General features: G+C 34.6%; 1 long non-coding RNA gene across 1 annotated transcript in view; it reads left to right on the top strand.

Annotated features, from left to right (window-relative positions):
• Positions 1–16,249, top strand: part of LOC121101852 — a 53,697-nt gene extending 37,448 nt beyond the window's left edge. Inside the window, exon 3 of the long non-coding RNA XR_005833863.1 lies at positions 15,733–16,249. This is a non-coding gene — a long non-coding RNA (uncharacterized LOC121101852). The remainder of the gene's footprint in view (positions 1–15,732) is intronic.
• Positions 16,250–23,933: the final 7,684 nt, after the last annotated feature.

Raw genomic sequence — 23,933 nt, 5'->3', positions numbered from 1 at the left:
AGACATTTGCATTATACCAATTAATGACATAATGTTGGGTCAAACATGAACTGTGCTGGATGAGATCCTATGAATGTGAAAGGCAAAAATATATGCCAATTCCAGTGAATATTAATTGCTACCCCTTTCAAGGTTGAAGAGGTCTAATGTAGTTAGTTTTCCACAGAGCTTAGGAAATTTGCAGGGTTTGCTGTGTCATACTGGAGGCTCAGCCTTGATCTTTCCTGCTGGCACATTGGGCATTTGGTATCATCAGTAGCTGATAAATGAGAGACCATACTGACAGACCCATGCCTACTCAGTTGATGTATCCATTTGCCAGTACTCTAGTGACTGATGATAGTGGCTGATGAAAGTCAACTAGCAAATTATTCTCTACTTGACTGTTGAATCGGGACTTTTCTCTGTTCAAACTTTCCTGGAGGATGTTAACATGGAATTCAGAGATTTTCCTTATTGGTGTCCACTCCCATAAATCCACCCATATGCCTCTTACCCAGACTTTCTTAGCCTCAAACCCAAATATTCTAGGTCTTTGTCCAACCAGCCAGACCATTTGCTATTACTCATATGCCTTTTTATATTGTTGGGATTCTCCCCTTTCCACACAAAGTAGATGAGTGCACATTGAGAAGATTTCTCTTAATATTTTTCAGGACATGAGTAGGGGGGCTGAAGTGTAGCTGCAGCCCATTTTCAGTAGGTGCACACAACCCAAGTTGACTTATTCATGAAGCAAACTCAGATTTTTCTGCCTTCATCAGCTAGTCATAAAGGGCCTCAACTCATGAGGCCATAAGTGTAATCTGACAGAGCCAGGTTGGTACAACTTGATAGAATAAATGGACCATGAAATAATATATTTTACTCCCTCTGTTGTCTTGGGCTCAGTGATAGACATACCGTTTCCAATTTATAATGGGTTACTCCTGGACATGCCCAAATTTCTGAGTTTGTGAATCTGTCAGATTCCAGCCTGTATTGGACACTTCATATGCAGCATTACGTGGAACCCATGTTTAAGTGTTCTGTCAGGTTCCAGTAGCATATCAGGAGCTGTTTTTTAGAAGGCACATAACTGTCTCTTGCAGAAGATATAGTTTTGCTCCAGAAACCAAGAGCCTCCCATATACTCTACACTCTATCTTTTTTCACCACTGATACCTCCAACACTGTAGGGTCCCAGGACAATGAGTCAAGTGACAGTTCTACTAGTTTTCTAGCCTCAGTGAGCTGCATGTTCCCTCCTACTCTGGACACACTAAAAGCAGTGTGTTTCATTCATTCCATGAGATTTTGCATAAGGGCCAAAGCATTATTCCAAAATGTAGAATACACTAACTTCAGATTCCAGAGAAGCTGATCAGCTATTGGGCATCCTTTTTTGGATTCTCCTTTTGGGTGCAACAATTTGTCTTTTATTTCATAGTGGGGATGTGGCATGTCTCTGACCACTAGAATCCTAAAAGTTTTACTAAAGCAGCAGCAACCAGAATCTTCATAGGGTTTATCTTTCATTCTTTGGGTTGCATGTTTTACCAAAGCTTCCAATACTTGCTTCTTGCTTAACTGGTTCAGTTAACAGGATTTTATTAGTATCGTGGGTCATTGTGATATTTTATTAGCATATTTGACTGTCCCAGTTCCCCTTGGGCAGTATTATGGCAGAAGGTGGAAGAATTAACATTATCTTGGGAAAAACTATCAAAATATTCTCTTGTCTGTCTTTTTTTTATTATTATTATTCACTTGAGATGGAGAGAGGGAGAGCATGAGCAGAGGGATGGGCAGAAACAGAGGGAGAAGCAGACTCCCCGCTGAGCAGGGAGCCCAACAGGGCCTCGATCTCTTGTCTGTCTTAAGTGAGTTGCAACTGTTTCTGATTCTCTCTTCTGTGGGGAAGCAAAAGAATCCGTTCTCCAGATCAGTGGCCACAAATCAAGTACCTGAAACACTGTTTTCTTCTCTAGAAAAGAGAACTCATCCGGCCTAGTACTGCAGCTGGGGCCACCTACCATGGGTTTATAGCAGTCCATGGTCATCCTCTAGGATCTGGCAGTATGGGACCCATACCTCATGGTGACATGGATGTACCACAGAAAGCAGCTGCGTGCAACTTGTTTCAGTTTTCAGTCAGGAGGCAACGTCTGCATTTTCCTACCTTCTTACTGCTCAAAACCACAGCACAGGCTGGGTTAGCAACAAGTAGTTTTTCTTCCCTGTCCTCCTTCAACAAGCAGAGGAAACCCAGGGAAACCAGTGGCTCTAAGTAGAGCACCAAGATTTACTTCCCAGTTTGAATGCAGACCGCCAAAATTGTAGAGCCCTGCCGTCTGCTCTAAGCTCCCTCCTTCAGTAGGCCTTTGTCTTCAGTCGGGTCATTGCTTAGATTTCTGTCTTGTTTCTTCCTCAAGGAGCTGTTTATCTTATTTTTAAGAAGCTGTGTTTTGTTTTGTTTTTTAAAATTTACTCTCAATGGTAAGTTTTTAGAGAAGGCATGTCTAATTGTGAGCATATAGGACTATCTTAAGTAGGTATCTCCTGATACGGTTTTCATGTTCATATCATTCATTATTCTTACCACATTCGAAAATTGGTAAATATTAAAGAAGTGACTTTTATGTAATTCTTTGTCCCCCTACAAATGTGTTCCTTGTAGTTCTTGTTCACAACTCCCTTGTTATTGCTATCACCACCTAAAACCAGCATCGGTCTTAGTGCCTTGACTGTATGGAGCCAGAACATTTGTAATGAATTAATTTCTTTGGTATAAAAGTTTCTACCCTGTTTTTGTTGATTCTACCTAATTAAAATCTAAAGTTATTAATCTGTATATTCTTTAAATATTCTCCACTTTTTAAATTGTTGGCAAAAAAGAACATGAAAACTTTCAAGGGTCATAATTTCTAGGGAAATTGAAATCTGTGTATATTTGTAGAGAAACTTTCCGTACTTATGTGTGCAGTGAGAATCTCTGTTTTTTTTTTCTTTTTTTTCCCCTGCTGTATGCTCCCTCTTTCAAATTCCTCATCTAGTTTTTAAAGATACTCAGTTAAAGTAATTTCTTCAAATGAAATTTAAGTTGAACCAAATACATTTTTGTGTTGACCCAAAATGTTAGGAGATACTAAAAATAAATTTTTATATACGAGAACAAGAGTCATTTATCAAATGTTCTGAAGGTGTGTGGCTACTTGTGGGTGCTCAGTGTATATTGCTGAAGGTTGCCCTTCAAAAATTATTTGAAACATTTATTTTGAAATTTGTAGAACACCTGCCAAACCTGTGATGATGGTATCTCCAAAGTGTGCCAAAGACACCAAATGGCAGCAAATCAGGATGCATAATTGTGCTGAAATACATGCATTCATTAAAAATAGGCAAACGATATATGCAAATACACTAACTTATTTTTTTCAGAATTTGAAAATGATTTCCTGCTTGGTTCCAATGTAACATTTAACAAATATTTCCCCCTTAGGAAGATGGGCAGCAGCATATACACGGACAGAGACCATAGCTGACAGGGCAATTTGATCAGTCCCTTCTTCTGAGGTCTAATGGTTTCCCTAAGGACAATTTTCAGTGTTACCATCTTTTTGTTTTTTTTTTGCTTTTTTGTTTTCTCAAACACAAACACCTTCTCCAATGATTGTGCTTCTCTGAAAGCAAAAACCAATTTGTAATCAAGAGAGGGCCAATAAATGGCAATAATAGATAAAATGTAACCTTAAATAAAGGGATGACCTTGATGACTTTGTCGTTGTTTACTTAAAGAGTAATTGATCATTTCCCATTATTTTGTCTCTTGCCTAATCTCAGCCTCCCAATTTCACGCAATTTACCTCCATGTTTTCTAAAACGGATTGAGTTATTTATATGGTTTAGAAAGAAACACCCAGCTGAATGCCTGGCCCATATTGAAAGCTCAGTAAGTGGTCATTCTATGCTTACTTTTCCCTTTCTTTTACTCAGCAGCAACTTTAGTGTGATTTCTTCTCTGTGGTTGCAATGGATTGAGAAATAACCCTGCAGGAAATATTTGAAGGGAAAAAATTATAATGATTGGGCAGAAGACTATAACAGATTTAAGCAGAGCCTGAGTTAACTATAAAGGAAGAAGACTAAAAAACCACTTTTTTAAAAGCATATTTTTATCATAAGAAATCAAAAGCCTTTTCTTGGCATTTTTTTAAAGACCATAGTTGAATTCTCCTTATCCATAGTTGAATTATGCTCAGCAGAGAATGTTGAACTGAATCGCCCAAAGTCAGTCTAGCTGATCTTGATAGTAGAAACAGCATAAGTTCTGAAGCAATAAACTAATACAGATTTTTACTCAGATTATGTTGGGGTTTATTTTTAAAAAGGAAAAGATAGGAAGATAGTGCCCATAAGTTTCTAAAATTATACTCAACTAATATTTTCTTGATGGAAATCAGAGATTTTGTTGTCTGAAACATAAATCTCTAAATGGGAAGTAATTTTTATTATGAGATTTTCATTTCATTCTATTTTTCAATTTAAATAATGAATAAAAAATAAGTTAGTAGAAAGTCATCACGATGAAAAGTCAATAAAAAGTGATATTTGAGTTTACCTGGAGGCAAAGCGAGTAAGTTGACCTTGGTATATATCTGCCATCCTAAGATATTCATGAAAAATTTTACGTAATTTAGATTTAGTAACAGTCACTTAAGTCACAAATTGTTACCAAGGACAAGTCAGTAGGTTAGTTTATATCTTGCTTTGATCTTTATTAACTGCTATGAAAATCATATAAACATTCTTAAGGTTCATAATTGTAAAACGCTGTTGATATTGTTAGTAATGATCAGCTTCCTGCTGTGTCTCTGTGCACATTGCGATGTTTTGGATAAAGGAGAATGTTTCAAAATATGTAGATGAATTATTTGAAGTGTCCTATATCTTTGAAGTTATTGTTTTGGAATTTTCATAGCCATGTCCCATGGTTCACCTTTTTTTTTTTTTTTTTTTTTTGAGGAAAAGAAAGAAAGAGCAATAACTGTATTTTCGATGTGTCTGAGAGTTAGAGACATTTTATGGGTCTTTGTAATAATTTGACTACTGCAGCTGTTCTTTGAACTGAAGCCACACTTCAGGTGTGACTGTGCTGCTGCCACCGTGTCAGTCTGGTGGTAGTCATGAGGATGTGCTGTGTGGGTACGTGTGCAAAGCACAGAGGAGTCCTCCTTGGGAAGCATTCTCCTGCCCATCTGCTCTTCAGGACAGACCCTCAGTCAGATTCCTGCCAGACACTGCCTTCCAGAGACATGCAGTGACTTAGCCTGTGGTTTTGTTGTCACTGAAGAAAAATCACTCTCCTGACATCAGACCAGTCTGTGAGGATTTGGTTCTTGTGGATAGCTTGTTGCCAAGTGTTGCTTTTCCACCTCATACTGTGTTTAAATGTTGCAAAATTTTCTTAAAAACCTGAAAAATATGTGAAAACGTGCTTCAATGATTGGTACATAAGAGACTATGTAAGTGCTAGCTTTAAAGTGTTAGCTATTAGTAGATTCCCACATATAAAGAAAATTAAGGCTATAAAGCGTCAAATGATAAACAGTGGATTGAATAGGAAATTGGTGATAAGTGAAATAATTATGTTGAAACTGGCTAGAATCTTATGCCACTGTGCCATATATTTTAATGTTATTATCTTAATATACAGGCCTCACTTCACCGTGACTCATTTCTATTTGTTTCTTTACTGCTTCCTTTCAGTATCCTGACCTAAATATTTAATTTTTACCTAATTATTGATATCCCATTTTAGAGATGAGGAAATTGAGGTATAGTGGGATAAAATTACTTGCCAGGGGTCATACAGCTGGTAAATGGAAGAGCCAGGATTTTAATCCTAACTGCAGCTCCAAATACCATGTTGTTAACCACTGGGATACTTTGCCCTCCCTCGGCCTGATGTTTTATAGAACACCCTATTTGGATTCCTTTCTTCAATCGATTTATTCATGAGCCATTAGTAATTGTGCATTACTGTGTGGGATAGTCTATCATAGGTAGTAAAGATAAGTTGCCAATAAAAAGAAACAGGTCCTTAAGTGACTATTTCCACATATGACCGCATAGTAAATGTTATGTCTTGATGAAGAGCTTCTCAATATTGTCTACAAATCACTGTCAAAAGAAAGGAATAATTGAGATGAGGGATCCAGTCATAACTCGTAAAGAGAAACCCTCTGCTAAGGCCTGTGAAGAGAGCTTCGTACCTCTCCCCAGCCCAAACCCCTCAATAGTTGCATTTCTAACTTAAATTGCTCATGCTACATTTTGAGCGCACTTCATTTAGTCTTGTCCTTAGGTAAAGATGGGTATAGTTGTTGAATATTCCTGTGTTTAGACATTTTGTATATTTGAAAATTATTATATATTTGAAATGTCTAATTTTCAGGTTGATTAAACTCAGTTCCTTTGCCATTTCCCATACATTTTATTTCCCAGTTCCTAAAATACATTTTAACAAAGGATTACTGGTTAATATTTATGTTGAAATATAATTTCAGCCTGCCGTAACATTTCTATTGTAAATCAATTGCTTATATTAGGAGAAATACATAAAATACATTTATTATCTGTTTTAATGTTGTCTTCTTTCTATATTAAAAATGCTTAGTATATAGGAGGAAAGAAATATTGGGATTATTTTGTAAACAGAAAAATGAGCAACTAATTAGATAGCTATTAGACTGTAATTTTAAAGAAGCTGAACAGTGCTACTTGGTACATTGAAGCATCTGTTTTATCCTTGTTCAATGTCAGGGGAAAGTCACTGGCAGTTGTAACTGTCAAGGTCTCTGTTGTAGCTCTGATGTCTTGCCAAGATGTTTAAAAAGAAAATCGTACTTATTTAAATGCGCAACCCAAGGGCCTAGTGTTACCTTATCTATTCAGATAAAAATCATAGCAAATAAAAATAACAAATTTCTCACAATGAAAATTAATATTCTTTTATAAGTTTATCGGAATCATTTACCTTAGGAACAGAACACATTTTCTTTTGTGGCATGAATATGCCAATTATATTACATCCTGTATATTAATCAAATAGCTGATTTTAAAGTAATGCAGAGCCAAGGTAACAAAAACCAAAGTGTTATCTTAAAATAAATACTATTGATTTTCTAAGAACCCACCGGAAATAATGAAATAAAAAGAGATCCATGGCTTCTAGCTTCCCAGCATCACTGCCCATATAGTGTTTAAAGTGCTCTAAAAGAAAAGAAGTGATTAGAGAGTTGATGGATGAGCCCCTCAATTTATTTCTTTAAAGAAAAATTTCTCTATCTTACAGCTAAAGCCACATGAATTGCTCAAAGTCAGATGACTAGATGAATTCTTTATTGAAATGACAATGAAAATAATTACATTGTTAGATTGTCAGCTTTTTAAAAAACTCTTTTGGCAATCCAGACACAGTGACATTAGTAACAAAGACAGTGAACATTTTTTAAAACAATGTCCCTTAAAACTTTCTGAATGGAATATCATTGAATTGCCATTTTGGTGTGATTACTCAAAATAAAGAATGAATTTTTTGAGACATACCAGGTAATGGAAGAGAAAACAGACCTTTAGTACTTATAAACTTAAAGTAAGGGGAACATCTCAGTTGTTTAGAGGGCTTCCCCCTCAATTTCAAAATTCCTTATTTATTTGATAAAAAGCATACTTAAATCTGGTTAGCTAATTTAATATGAATACACTAGGAAAGAATGAGGTTTATCGTTATGGCCCATTCTGACATACATGGCAATGATGAAATTTTAATCAGAACATAAGTAAGATTTTGTGAAAAGAATAATTAATATATGCTAAGAAAGATACTGAACAAAAGAATAGTTGTTTTATAAAATCTTCCCTCTTTTCATTCTTTTCACTTTTATTTCAAATATTAAAAAGGAAATGAAAAAATAGTATGAAATTACAAATTATTCTTTTTATTTGAATACATCTGTCAGTCTTTCATGTTTGATACACATTTTTTTTTTTTTAATGTAAGCCTTTAGGATATGTTAGCCACATAGTTTAAGAAAAACACTTTCTGGTGAAGAAACTAAGGCAAAGGTACTCTTGTCTCATCTTTCTGGTAGAAATTCAGAGTTCCCATTTGAAGTTATGCCCTTTGTTTCTACATCTTGATTTGGTACGTATACCTAATCCTTAAAATGTAATTGCTTATGACCAAATTCTGGACTCCATTTGTCCTGACAGATGATTTCCAAATTTGGAACATAGATATTTTACTTTAAGTAGAAAAATCTAATTTTCAGAGAAAAAAATATGAAGGAAATGCTGCTTTTATGGAATAAAAGTGTAAACTAGTTAATATCACATTGAAAACCTAAGTTTTGCTGCAACTTTTAGTGTTTTTTGTTGTTGTTGTTATTGGTTAAATAGGGGCACCTGGGTGACTCAGTCAGTTGAGTGTCCCTCTCTTGGTTTCAACTCAGGTCATGATCTCATGGGTCCTGAGATCAAGCCCCAAGTCAGCTCTGCACTCAGCGGGGATTCTGCCTGAAGATTCTCTCTCTGTGCCCCTCCCCACCTCTCAAATAAATAAATCTTAAAAAAGACCTTAAATATAAATTTTTTCTCTATATAATCTTCACATTAAAGATAAAAAATTGGGTGCAACATTTCCTTTATTTCATTTCTCCATGTTATAGAAAGGGGACTGATTTAGATATCCTTTTCTTAATATCTATGTTGATAGTCATAATTTTTATTCATACTCTTTGCTTTGATTAGTCAGAAGTTATTCTGTATTATACATTTCAAAGTTGCTTTACATCAAAAACTAGGGATGTAGTGTATGGTGACTAACATAATATAATAAAAAATATTATTAAAAAAAAACAAAAACAAACTTGCTTTGCTTTCGTAGGGCAGTTTTTTTTGTTTTTGTTTTTTAAGAGCCTGTGTGAGCTGGGGGGAGGGGCAGAGGGAGAAGGAGAGAGAGAGAATCTTAAGCAGGCTCTATGCTGAGCATGGAGCCCCACACTGGGCTTGACCTCACAACTCAGAGATCATGACCTGAGCCAAGATTAAGAGTCAGACTCAACTGGCTGAGCCACCCAAGCGCTCCAGGCCTGATTTTTTAAATATACATTTTTATGGGAACTATGTCTTGAACTTTTTCTATAGAAAATATGTAACCCAGGGTGCCTGGGTGGCTCAGTCAGTTGAACGTCTGGCTTCAGCTCAGGTCATGATCCCGGGGTCCTGGGATCGAGCCTCATGTTGGGCTCCTAGCTCATCAGGGAACCTGTTTCTCTCTTTCCCTCTGCTCCCCCTACTCACGGTCTCTCTACTCTCTTTCTATCTCAAATGCATAAATAAAATCTTAAAAAAAAAAGAAAAATATGTAACAGTCATTGTAATCTAATAAAATAAGTGTTGATAAACTGTTTGAGTTAATAGTATATTTACTTATTGAAAAGTTCAGTGCCCAATAGAAACCTCTTACTACCCTAAAGTGCAGCAAAACTGGGCTGGGATTGAACTGAGCAGGGAATCCCCTCTGCTCTTTCCTCATACATTCCATGTATTATGTGCTTGGGAAGGCTTCTGTGGGCAAAGATAAGTTTTCTTTTGCTCTTGAAAACACTGGTTTGTTCTAGCATGTCTCTGAGCTCTTCTATTTTATTGCTACCTAAGAGGAAAGAGCAGTGGTTTGGAAATTGAGCAACCTGGTTCCTTCTTTTATCTGTCACCTCTATTGCTAGGACTTTGGGTATACCTCCTGATCTCTGCGTAAATGTTTTTTTTTAATGAAACAGGAGTGTTAGGCTCCTATGGCATTTTCCAGATTGAAAATGCAATGTCTATGACTCTGTAAAAGTCTCATCTGTAACTCTCCTAGCCGTCTTGAAAAATAAGTCTCTGCAAGCTGCTATGGTGTTACTCTGACTGGTTAGACCTAAAGATTAACCTTTTGGATTATCCCAACGATTATAGTACCCTTAGCCTAATTAGGTGGTCAGCTTCCTTCCTCCTTCCCTCCCTCCCTCCCTATTTTTGAATATAGCTAACACACATTAGTTTCAAGCGTACAAGATAGCAATTCAATATACCCATCCACTATGCTATGCTCACCATAAGTATACCTACCATCTGTCGCCATAACACCATTAGAGTATTATTAACTATATTCCCCATGCTATGCCCCCCCCCACTCTTGAGACCTACCCATTCCATAACTGGAAGCCTCTATCTTCCCCTCCTCCATATCCATTCTGCCCATTTTCCCACCCTCCTTCCCTCCAACAACTTAGATGCTCAGCTTCTAAGATGACAAATTCCATGATAAACTTCAATGGTAGCAAGCATCTGTGATTTGAAAAATATCATTCAGTTTTCCTTGAAACATCAGAACTTTAATTGTTTTATTAATCTAGTTTAGTTCTATTACTTCATCCAATGATTGACTCAAACTTGCTTTAAAATAATACTAATTGATATATGCAAATAATGAATCATGGAACATTACATCAAAAACTAAGGATATACTGTATAGTGACTAACGTAACATAAAAAGTTATTATTAAAAAAATAAAATAATACTAATTGAAAATTTACAAAAGTATATTATTGAATTTAAGTTCTACTGTAAAAAAGCAGAAACTACTTGCACCCAATTTTCTTAAATTATATTAGACATCCTAGTTATGAATTGTCATAGCTTAAATACTAATTTTTCAAATCTCACTTTGGTGGTATTATGGAGGATGAAATAGAAGGTCATATAGCGGGTAATTTCTGCTATACAAAAGAAGTATTTAAACTGAAAGAAGGCTTTGATGATGGGATTGATGAGATAGGGATATATGAGAAAGTTATGCTGCCTTTTTTTTTTTTTTAAGTAGACTCTATATCTAACATGGGGCTTGAATTCCTGACCCTGAAATCAAGATTTGTGTGCTCTACCAAGCCAGCCAGGCACCCCAGGAAAGGGTTATGTGGGAAAGTTAAAGCACAATACCCAAACTGGATTTAACAGGAGAGAAACATGACATTTGCAATGACTTTCTGATATTTGGCTTGGAAAATCAATGAATTCTTGTGTCTCAAACAGAGACTTAAGAAGTAGATGTTTTGACTTAAGAGTATATACTTGGATGATATGATATATGCTAATGTGTAAGTAAATGTTTCATAAAAGATGCATCAGTTGTTATCACTTTTATCTCTTGTACTAGAAAATAAAACGCAGATACAGAAAAACACAAAACAAATGTATGGCTCAATGAGGTATTTTAAGGTGAACACCCTTGTAACTACCACTCAAGTCAATAAATAGAACTCAGAGACCTCTCCATGATGCCTTTACCAGTTCTAATCCCCTCCCGCCTTCCAAAAGTGATCATTATCCTGGGGCGCCTGGGTGGCTCAGTCATTAAGCGTCTGCCTTCAGCTCAGGGAGTGATCCCAGAGTCCTGGGATCGAGTCCCGGGATCGAGCCCCGCATTGGGCTCCCTGCTTCATTGGGAGCCTGCTTCTTCCTCTCCCACTCCCCCTGCTTGTGTTCACTCTCTCACTGGCTGTCTCTCTCTGTCAAATAAATAAATAAAATCTTAAAAAAAAAAAGTGATCATTATCCCGGTTACCACTTCTTGTGCTCCTTTATAATGTTAAATCCATGTGAGAAATCCTAGCTAACATAATTTAGTAATTTTGCTCTCTTTTAAGTCGTCCATAGTCTGTTGAAGAATGCTCGGTATTTGACCTGTAGAGGATGTGATGATTTAGATTTCAGAGTTAGTATACGAGTGTCTGCATATGTCTTTTTTGTGATGTTATCTGCAGTTATCCTTAAGGCACAGGTCCATTAATTCATTGGAAGCTGCAAAACAAAATCATATTCTCAGTCTATCACTTCTATTTATTAATTAAGTACTTTTAGAGAGAGACACTGTTTGGTTACCCTTGGAATACTCAAATTGGAAAGCCATGATAAATGCTTGAGTGTATCCTTTTATTTGCATGACACTTGGTTCCCTATAACTTCAACATTAACCAATTACTTTTTTTTTTCAGTAGTTGAACACAAGTTGATTTTTAATTCCCATAAAGTCCCATCACAGGACTCTGGGACTCTCCAGAACAGCTGCTCACCATGTAGGGGGCTCAGCATTTCAAACAGCTTTGAGTTTCCGGTCCCTTTTTCTGTATGGGTTTCCACAACTGAGGCAGGAAAAGCACTAGAGTCTTGCACCAACAAATTAAGGCTTCAGCCCAGAACAAATTACTTTTTAAATATATTATGAATAAAGGTGCGCTATCATTGCCAATGAGCACCTCTTCAAATTGGCTCTTGAACCATTTTGACATGACTGTAATAGTCTTTGAAGGCTTTCTCACTGTCTGATTTGGAAATATTTTACTCTGATTCTGTTCATTTCCTGCTCTAGGACTGGAATCAGCCATTTCTCCATGAAACCCCAATTTCTTTCAGTGCTAAATGGAAATTAAAGGCTACAATCTGGGAACTGAGAATGCTCATTGTAACTGGATTGCATTCCATAACTATGCAGTCAGCAAAACACAGTAGAAATGAATACCACAATAGCATGAGTTCATATGTATATTTCTAATTCAAATGTAGTTCTACAGGACTTTTTAAAATTAACTCTTATATATTACATCTGTATCTCCTTTCTTCCAAACAAAAAATACTCATTCAGTATTACAAATGATGATAGTTTGAATAACTCATAATTACTTATTTGCTTTATACAACACTAGATATCCAATAATCTCTGAATAACAATATTAATGCTACCGCCTCTAATATAATTAATGAGAATAAACATGTTTTTTTCATAAAAACCATTCTCATTTATTTCATGATTTAAAAAATCTGAATATACAGCTGTTCAAACAATACTTCCTCCACTTTAGAAATTTTTTTTTAAAGATTTAGTTATATATTTGGGGGGCTAGGCAGAGGGAGAGGAAGAGAGAGAATCTCCAGCAGACTCCCTGCTGAGCACAGAGCCCAACCCAGAGCCCAAGAGATCATTACCTGAAGATCATGACCTGAACCAAAATCAAGAGTGGAAAGCTTAACTGACTCAGCCACCCAGGCGACCGCTCCCTCCATTTTAACCTTCCTTTAGTCTTAACCCAGATCTGCAAATATCCATAGGCTTACTGCTGGCCACAATTCTTATAGTAATCTTATATAGTCATTTCAGTAGTCTGAAGTCCATTCTCTAGTAAATTCCTCAGGAAGGGCTTATAGGAACAATATTTCCTGAGTTCTTACGTGTGATAATAGTTTGGACTTTTATAGTTGAAATCAGTTTTGCTGATTTTAAACCCTCATTTTTCCCCTTGCATATCTTAAATATGTTCCTCTATTTTCCTCAGGGTTAAAATTCTCTTACTGTCAGAAAGACTGATGATGAGATAATTTTTTCCCCTTATGTTGACTTATAATTCAATTTCTTTCTGTGCCTAATGTCAAAAAGTGTTTTTTTCTTTGAAGCCAAGTACTTCTTGGCATTGTTTATTTTGGGACTATACTCTCATGTATGTGGTAATGTTTCAGTATGTAATTTTAATGCTTTATATAAGGAAGTTTTCCTGAATTGTAATTTTTAGTGTTTTTCCCCCCTAACACTTCCTCTATTCTTTGTCTGCTATTAATGTTTGTTGGACCTTCCTTCTTGGACACTCGTTGCTTATCTTTAATATTTGTCACTTTCTCTCTCTCTTAATCTCTTTCATTTACATCTGGATTTTTAAAATTTTCACTTCTTTACCTTCTATGTCTCCTTAGGTGTAAACTGTTGTGTTCATTTTTGTTTGTGTTTCTCTAATTCATTCTGTATTTCTAAAAAGATGGTTTCTTTTATTTTTATTTTTTTCTTGAGTTCTATCAATATGCTTGAGTTTTTCTTTCATGTTATTTTTAATGTGTTTTTCATGTTTTAGTAATTTTTAATGTACTTTAGCTCATCTTGAACTAGCATGTAATAGTTCATTTAAACTACATATGTATATATTTTTTGGCATGCTTTCATTTAAAAACTTTGTATGGAATTTTACCTCAATACTTTTTATTTCCTAATTTGATGTGAAATTATTTTTTTCTGAACTTTAAGCAGGCGATTTGGAAGAGTTCCTAAACCTCTCAATTCTTCTCTTATTTTCATCTGACACTGAAAGTATAGAAGCTTGTTTTCTAAGATTTCCTAGTTTTGTTTCCCTCTTCACTTTTCTCTGAAAAATTTCTTTCTTTCATCTCTATTGTAATTATCTTCCTCAATTTTTATTTCGCTCCAGGTAGTTTCTCCTTAGCTTAGGAGATCTAACTGGTCACTTTGAGATTTCCCAGGGACCAAAATGCACTGGTCTTTTTAGATTATTTTTCCTGTGGATCCCTCAACTCATCTCATATTGGTTTTGGCAAAAACACGATCAGTTTCAGCTGCTGTTGTCACTTGGCACTACCATTGTCTGGGTGTGGTACATATTCTGAGGTTCTCCTTTTCTTCTGTCAGACACCGTGCTGCTTTCCTCTGCTTCCTCATGCACAGAAGCTGATAAAATATGGGTCTTCTGATCATTGGAGGTTGGTCCTCAACCAACTGTATTTTGAAGTTTATAGGGATACCTTACCACCTTGCTTTGCTATAAATATTGTTTATGAGTTATGGATAACACTCTTCAGCTGTTTTGTATGTCTTATTGTCTAGTTGCTCCATGTTTATGAGAATCAAAAATTATATTACCATAGCCATCCTCTTATAATCTCCCTGTCCCATTCCTTCCCCTGCCTTCCTTTTTTTTTTTTTTCCTTTTTCTTTTGACAACACAGCACAGTGTTTAAGAGATTCTGCAGCCAGACTGCATGGGTTCAAATCCCAACTCTACCACTACAATCAGTGTTACCTTGGCACACTGTCTCCTGAACTCTAAAATTGTGATAATAACACGATGTATCTTAAAGGATTGTTATGGGACTAAATGAGTTAATATTTTAAAGCATTTATAATTATGCCTGTACATGATAATTGCAATGTATGTGTTTGTTAGGTAAATTTTAGCCTTAATATACAGTATAATAGTCATTTAAAAATTCAGTTAATGTATCATTCAAAACAGAAAAATACCATCCCTGCCATTCCTTTATTATCTTATTAAAAACTATTCATATCCTGATTCCCCATTTGTTAGCCTATTAAAGGATAGGATAGTTATTCTGGAATGTGTTGGGATGGTTCTTTGATGCAGACCATTTATTGAGAAAATAATAATAATATTAATAACAAAAGCAACAGTAATATCAGAGGCATTGCCACAATTAATGTGATGATGATTATTATCTATTACCCATTAATATGATGATTAATGATTACAATAGTATTCTAAAGGTTAAATAATTATGAAGAACTAGGAACAAACTAAGAATTTTATAAAAGCTCATAGAAGACTATCAAAGTGACATTTGGAAAAGAAATTATAAAATATTTTTTTAAAAAAGAACTAGCTTTATAAGCATGTGAATTTAGAGGAAAGCAAGCAAGCCAGTTACTTTAACAAGAACCATAAATGCCTTGTTAGAGAAAAGCATGGTGAATCAATCAGAGTTAGTGTACTGGCTAATATGTTGTCTTTTGATTGGTTTCTCCATTATTGGCCTATCAAGGTTAATTTTGTGTGTGTTTCAACTTACCACAGGTTATTGGTTTGTCTTCTCATCCACAGCAGAGTTCAAAATGAGCACAGCTTCCCCACAGGGCAAGTGCTATGAGCAGTGTAGCAGATCATCTGCTTCAAGGTCTTCTTCCTGCTACCAGGTGTGTTGCTCAACATGAGGCCAAGAGTGTGAACTATTTGCACTGAGAAAAAACAGCAGTGAAATCGAAAATATTAGCATGTGGTATGAATATAAGTCAATTCTCACTGTGGTTGCATCCGGTTCTCTTCTGCATGATATGCCTTCTTCGAGCTCCGAAGAAAAGGGGTCATTTTCTTTTTCTCTCCTTTAAATCCCCATTCCTCATTCTATTTTCCAAATTCCAAATTTACAATTATGGCCAAGGTAAACCTGCTTAACTTATGCAGCTTAGAATTCTAGAACATGTCCCATAGCATGAATATTTAAAGAATAATGTGCATATGTGGTGAAAATTGGGAAGTAACTCCAATTCACAAAAATTTTAAATTAAAATATTTATTTCCAAGTTGGCATGAAGTTCTGAGGAATATGACACTCAGCACCAGGCTATCACTACAAATTCTAACTTTACATTTCACAATCATCCACTATCAATGTATTATATGAGTGTGTGCTTTTGACAAGTAATGTGGATGAAATTGTGGCATGAGCCTTGCTAATGTGTGGCTTACACATTTGAGTGAATAATAAAAAACTGAATAAATTATTTGCCAAATTTCAAGGTGTTTTTGCCACATCAATATTTTGAAACATCCCTTACTTTTTAGATATGTTGAACACTTGATATTTCAACATTTATGGTTAATTTTGGTCATATTTTGCATATGACTTAATTGACTAAGATGAATGGCTTCATAGGCATTTCTTACTGTCACTGCAAAGCCAGTCTAATTAAATTTTATGTCCCTCATTATTAGTGTTTGTGACTACTTCTCAGTTCCTGGTTAGAAAATTAAGAATATTTTGATACTAATATTGTGACAAGTGATATTTGGACTGTTCTAATTCTGGAAAATATAGCATACATATTACCCTTCTTTTTGTTAAAAATGCCCATTATTTGAATTAAAAAGAAACTTTGTATTTCCCATTGAGCACCAGAAAGTGAATAATACTTTTATTGTTTTCAATTGAAGGTAATTATTAAATTACATTCCTAGCCTTTTCTTCTTAAAATGAGTTATAAAAAGGCTGACTGTCATATCACTTTTGAAACATGCTTAGCAAGAAATATATGACAGAAAATTATTTGTTTAGAGAATACCTTTGTGAGTGTGTTATCTTATTACACTCTCATATACAATATGCATATTCACACACAATTTCAAAGGAAAAATATATATTTTATAGAAAGTTATAATTTATATAATCAAATAATAAAAGTAAATTTAAGCTATTCAATATGCAATTAAATTTCTTTTGTGCAGCAAAATAACTTTAGGAATATTTTGGTATAAAGCTAAGATATGATTTATAGGGAGTTGGTAGATAGGGACTTGATTCAATCTAATTTATTAGAGAGTTTGAAATGGTGAGACAACGGCTCCATATTACTTCTAGGAAAAATTTTAATGAAGGTAACAATTTTTGTAATTTTCCTATATTAACATCCACTTACTGCTGTCCCTATCCCTCTTGGTGTATGTTTTAAAAGTTATTATTTTCCTTTGCTAATTTCTTTTTTCTGAGCCATTGGCCCCGGCCTTACTTCATTTGGAACTACCCTTCCTGTTTCAGGGCAGGGATACAATCTTATCAGACAATGATCCAATAAACGAGAATTTAATATCAGTTCACTCCCTTTTAGTTAACCTACCTGGACATTAAGATGACCACTTACTCATCATTCAAAGCTTATCACCAGATTCAGTTTTCCCCCACTGAAATTACATATACTACAATACCTGGGGACAGTGTAAGTCAACATTCCTGGCAACTTACTGTGCTAAGCACAGAGCAGTAGCTTTACATACTTGATTTCTCAAGACTCTTTCAAATGCAAATATATTTTAGGTAAAAATGAAGGGAAGTTATTGGACTTCTAAGCAGCAGGGTCCATGTATGGATTCAGGCACAGCTGGATTCAGGAGCTCAAAAATGATATTGGTACCATGTTTTAATTTTTATTCTATCTTTGTTTTGGTTTCATTCTACAGGAAGTCTCCTTTTACATGGCTAGGAAAATGGATGCCTGCAGCCACAGATTCAGATCCTCCCAGTGGCTATATATAAATAAATATGATCATACATATAAATATAAATGTAAATGCATAACATAACTTATGATATATCTTAATTCATTTGATATTCATAATAACCCTTTGAGGTAGATACTATTTTTTTTATCTCAATTTTAGATACGAGGAAATGGTAATACAGAAAAGTTTAAATAACTTTCATAAGATCACACAACTCCATAGTGACAGATCCAGGGTCCCAACCCAAAGGAGTATCACATTAGAATCAATGCTCTTTACCACTCCATTCACTCTACTCCACTCTATTAGTGCTGTGTCTAAATAGATAAACAGAAGTCTGTAATTACTCAGCATTATTTATGTCCCTACTCTTGAACTGATCTTTGTGCGTCTTGAGATGAAACAATAATTCACCTGGAAAGACAGATACTGGAAATACAAAAACGAGAGGTGTTGTGATGGTACTGTCCAGTGGCCTCTGGGTCACATACTTATACTTTGGGTTGGGGAAGAAATGGAGGGCTTGCTGTTAGGCTGATACTCCCACCATTCCTAGCTGATGAGTAAAGGATAATTTTGTAAAAGCAAAATAGATTTGTTTGTTTGGATTTTTTTGGACACAAAAGAATACCTTGAATTCTGTGTGACAAAAATAATATTCATTACTTTCAGCTGCTTAACACCCACATACCTGTGGTTTTTAAACTTGTCCATAAATTCTTTGATACTACTCCTTCAAAAGATTCTCTTCACCTGCTGTGTGGACTTTGTGACTCACATCCAATATCTAGAATGTTCTAAAAGTGAAGGTATACATGACTTTTGGAGGAAGTCATAATGGGCATTACAGCTCCCTCGTCTCACTCTCTCCTGGCTCACTCGCTCTGAGTGAAACCAGCTGCCATGTTGTGAGGACACTCAAGCAATCTCACAGAGCAATCCATGTGGCAAGGTACTGAAGCCTCCTGCCAACTACTAAAATGATTTGATAGTTCTCTTTAAAAAGATTAAAACAAGAAAAAATTTGTTTTATATTTACCAACATGTTTATCATTTTTTAAATTATGCTTTTTATTTCAATTACAGTGTAGTTAACATACAGTGTTATATTTCACATGTACAATATAGTGGTTCAATAATTCTATGCATCATTACTCAGTGTTCATCATGATAAGTGTACTCTTAATTCCCTTCACCTATTTTACCCATCCCCCATCCCTCTCTCCTCTGATATGCTTTATTTTAAATGAGTACCCTCAGTTAAGGTTTTTTTCAACAAGAACATTTTTTACCTGAAGCATACTTCAGAAGACATTGTTCTAATATATATGATATAGATAACATATATATAACATATATATAATATATATATGATACTATATATATATATATCTCATTCCATTTAAGAAAAATAGAATACACTTTTTCTTCAAGTACACACGGCGGAATCCCCTAGTTAAATCACATAAAAAGAGACATAACAAATATTACAAATTTAAGAAGACTGGTGTCAGGTCTCATTTCATAAGCAGATCAGAGCACACCTAATTAAAACTCACCACATTCAGACCAGGGACCAAATGCCACCCCCAGCAGGCAAGGAGAGCCTCTGCAGATGACTGGCCTGAAGGAAAGAGCAGCCAGAACACAATGGCAGAGCACACGCAGCACACACTGGAGACACTCCCTGAAGTGGCAGTCCCTGGGCACTCCATGACCTCTTCTTCACAAGGCCATTACTTTCAGGAGCAGGAGAAATAACTGGCTTTTCTAACACAGAGAAGAAAGCAGAGACTTAGACAAAATGCCAAGATGGAGGAATTTATCCCAAATGAAAAAACAAAACAAGGGCATGGCAAGAGATCTAACTGAAACAAATATATGTAGCATGGGGAACTTAATGCAACAATTATAAGGATACTCTCTGGGCTTCAGAAAAGAATAGAAGACATCAGTGATACCCTTACAATAGAGATAAGAGAGTTTAAAAAGAATCAGAGATGAGGAATGGAATAAATAGATTAGAAACAGGCTTGATGCAGTGAATAGCAGGCTGGAAAAAGCAGAGGAATGAATTAGTGACTAGAAGACAAAATAATGGAAAATAAGCTGAACAAAAGAGAGAAAGAATTATGCAACCTGAGAATAGACATAGGGAACTCAGTGACTCCATCAAACATAATAACATTCACATTATAGGAGTCCCAGAAAAAGAAGAGAGAGATAAGGGGGCAGAAAATTTATTTCAAGAAATAATATCTGAAATCTACCCTAATCTGGGGAAGGAAACAGACATCCAGATCCAGGAGCACAGAGAACTCCCATCAAAATTAACAAAAGCAGGCTGACACTAAGACATAATTAAATTTGCAAAATATTCTGATAAAGAAAAAAATCTCAAAAACAGGAAGACAAAAGAAGTCATTAACTTACAAGGGAAAAACCAGAAGGCTAGCTAGAGATTTCTCAATAGAAACTTGGCAAGCCGAAAGAGAGTGGCATGGTATATTCAAAGTGCTGAATGGGAAAAATCTGCAACCAAGAATATTCTGTCCATCAAGGCTGTCATTCAGAATAGAAGGAGAGGTAAAGAATTTCCCAGACAAACAAAAACTCAAGAAATATTAAAGTGTACTCTTTGAGTACTAAGGAGAGACCAAAAGTGACAATGGAAGTATGAGAAGCTCACCAGAAATGACAAAAAAGTAATAAAATGGCAATAAATACATGTCTATCAATAATAACTTTGAATGTAAATGGACTAAAGTTTCCATTCAATGACATAGGGTATCAGAATGGACAAAAAACTAAGACCCATCTATCTGCTGCCTACCAGAGACTCATTTTAGACCTAAATATACCTGCAGATTGAAAGCAAGCAGGTGGAGAAACATTTATTACACAAATGGATGTCAAAAAGAGAGTCAGAGTAACAATACATACATCAAGGGCACCTGGGTAGTGCAGTCGTTAAAGCGTCTGCCTTCGGCTCAGGGCGTGATCCCGGCGTTCCGGGATCGAGTCCCACATCGGGCTCCTCTGCTGGGAGCCTGCTTCTTCCTCTCTCACTCGCCTGCTCTGTTCCCTCTCTCGCTGGCTGTCTCTCTGTCACATAAATAAATAAAATCTTTAAAAAAAAAAAAACAAAAAAAACCAATACGTACATCGGACAACCTAGATTTCTTTGTTTTTGTATTGTTTTTATCCAGCTTTGGAGTCAGGTTAGTAAAGGCTTCATTGAATGATTTTGAATGTATTCCCTCTATTTCATTATTTGTAAGATTTTGATAATGATTGTCATTAATTATATATATTTTTTAAAGTTTGGTAGAATTCACCAATGAAACCATGTGGTCTTAGGCTTTTCTGTGCTGACTTTTGATTCCTAATTGAACTATTCATCCTTATTATTGGTTTAAGATTTCCTACTTCTTGGATTCAAGATTCATGATTCAATCTTGGTAACTTAAGCATTTTTAGGAATTATCTGTTTTTGTTTTTGTTTTTCCTAAGTTATCTGACTTGTTGGTATATAATTGTTTATAGTAATCTGTTATCACACTATGTATTTCTGTGGCTATCTATTGTATTGTTTTCTCTTCCATTTCTCATTTTGGTTTTTAAGTCTTCTCTCTTTTTTTTTTTTCTTAGTTACTGTAATTAAATTATTGCCAATTTTGTTTTATTTGTTTGGAAAAACTGGTCATTACTTTCAAAGTTATGTTATTGTTTATTCCAGTCTCTGTTTTATTTATTTCTGATTTTTCTTTGTTATTTCCTTCCTCTACTAAATTTCAGCTAAGTTTCTTTTCCTACTTCCTTGTGATGTAATGTTAAGTGTTTATTTGAACTTTTCCCCTTAATACAAGCATTTATATCATAAATTTCAATCTAAAGTCTGCTTTTGCTCTATCCCTTAGGTTTTGGAATATTGTATTTTCTTTTTCTTTTGTTTTGAGATGTATTTTGATTTGACATTTGATTTCTTATTTGGCCCATTGCTTATTAGTGTGCTGTTTAATATTTACATGTTAAATGTAAATATTTACATTGTAGATTTTCCAGCTTTGTTTTATTATTGATCTTTAGTTTTGTACCATTGTGTTTGGAAAATATGCATGTTTATCATTTCTGGTGCTCTTCGTTCCTATATGTAGATCAAAATTTTCATCTGGTATCATTTATCTTCTGCTGAAGGAACTTCCTTTAGTATTTCTTGTATTTTAGTTCAGATAGGGATAAAATCTATAATTTTTTCTATTTGAAAAATTCTTTTTTTTTTTTCATTACTGGAAGATATTTCGCTAGATAAAAAGTTCTGGTTCACAGGTCTTTTCCTTTCATTGCTTTAAAGATGTCTCTCCATTTTCTTCAGGCTTGCATTGTTTCTGACAAAAAGGCCGATGTATTTGTATTTGTTCTTTTGCACTTAATGTGTCCATTTTTTATTCGTCTTTAGCAATTTGATTATAATGTGCATAGGCATTTTTATTGTTATTCTGATTGGTGTTTGTTGAGCTTATTAGATCTATGGGTTTATATTTTTCATCATCTTTGAAAAATTTTCAGCTAGAAAGTCTTAACATTTTTTTGTCCTTCCCACTCCTCTCTTCTGAGATCCTGGTAAAATTAGTCCAGTAGTTATTTTCTAAATGCTCTGTTCATTAAAAAAAAATATTTGTTTTTATTTCAGTGCTTCAGTTTGGATATTTCTTATTATTATATCTTCAATTCAAATATATTTTCTTCTGCACTGTTTAATCTGCTGCTAATCCATCTCATTCATTACATTGTATTTCTCTCTCTCGATGTACTATTTTTATATCACTTATTGCCTCATCATGATCATGTTTTCCCTGCTTTCTTGATCATAATGAGAGTATTTACATTAGATGTTTAACATCCTTATCTTCAAACTTAATTATCTGTGTATTTCTGGCTTTGTCTCTATTGATTAATTTTTTCCCTGATTATGGATCACATTTTTTTTTGTTTTTTTGCATGCCTAATAATTTATTATTGATGGACATTGTGAACATTACTTTATTGTTTGCAGTATTTTGTTGGTATTGGCAGAGGAGTATATAAACACACACATATGAAATATATGTTTTTCTAAATATTTATATTCTAAATATTTAGAAATAATATTTATAAATATGAAAAAAGTCCAGAATTAGATTAGACCCATACTACATATATGGTCATTGATTTATAACAAAGACAGTAAAACTGCTTAATGAGAAACAATAGTCTTTGACAAATAATATTGGAACAGTAGGATGATATCCTTATGGAAATAATGAAGATCAATCTTATTTCACACTGCCATATAATAATTAACTTAAAATGGATCACATGTTTAAATGTGAAAGGTATAACTACAGAACTTCTAGGAAAAAAAAAAAACATGAGAGAATACCTGTGTGACCTTGGGATAGGCAAAGATTTCTTAGCTAGAATACAAAACATAATCCATAAAAGAAACAATAAAACCTGGATTTTATCCAAATTAAAACAATTTTTCTTTGAAAGATGCTAAAAAAATAAAAAGGGAAGCCACAGACTAGAGAAAGATGTTCACAAGACTTACATTAGTTAGACAAAGAACTGTTATCCACAGTATATGAAGAATATTTACAACTCAATAGTAGGAAAATAATAAACCCAATTAAAGATGAGTAAAGGATTTGAGGAGACACTTCAAGATTTATGAACGGCTAATGTGCTCAAATCATTAATCATCATGGAAATTCAAAATAAACCACAATTAGATACATACCCATTAGATGGTGAAAATAAAGAGATTGATAATGCCCAGAGATGGTAAGGATGTAGAAACCTGAAACTCTCATACACTGTTGATTAGGTTATAAATGGTACAACTATTTTTGAAAAAGAGTTTGGCAGTTTCTAGTGAAATTAAACATATACGTATTATATAATTCATCCATTCTACAAAGCGTTTATCCAAAAAGATATATATATATATATATATATAT

Source organism: Ursus maritimus, unplaced genomic scaffold (assembly GCF_017311325.1).
Source record: "Ursus maritimus isolate PB19 unplaced genomic scaffold, ASM1731132v1 scaffold_11, whole genome shotgun sequence".
NCBI lineage: Eukaryota > Metazoa > Chordata > Mammalia > Carnivora > Ursidae > Ursus > Ursus maritimus.
Note: the sequence above shows the minus strand (reverse complement) of the source record. Positions and strands in the feature narration are given on the sequence as shown.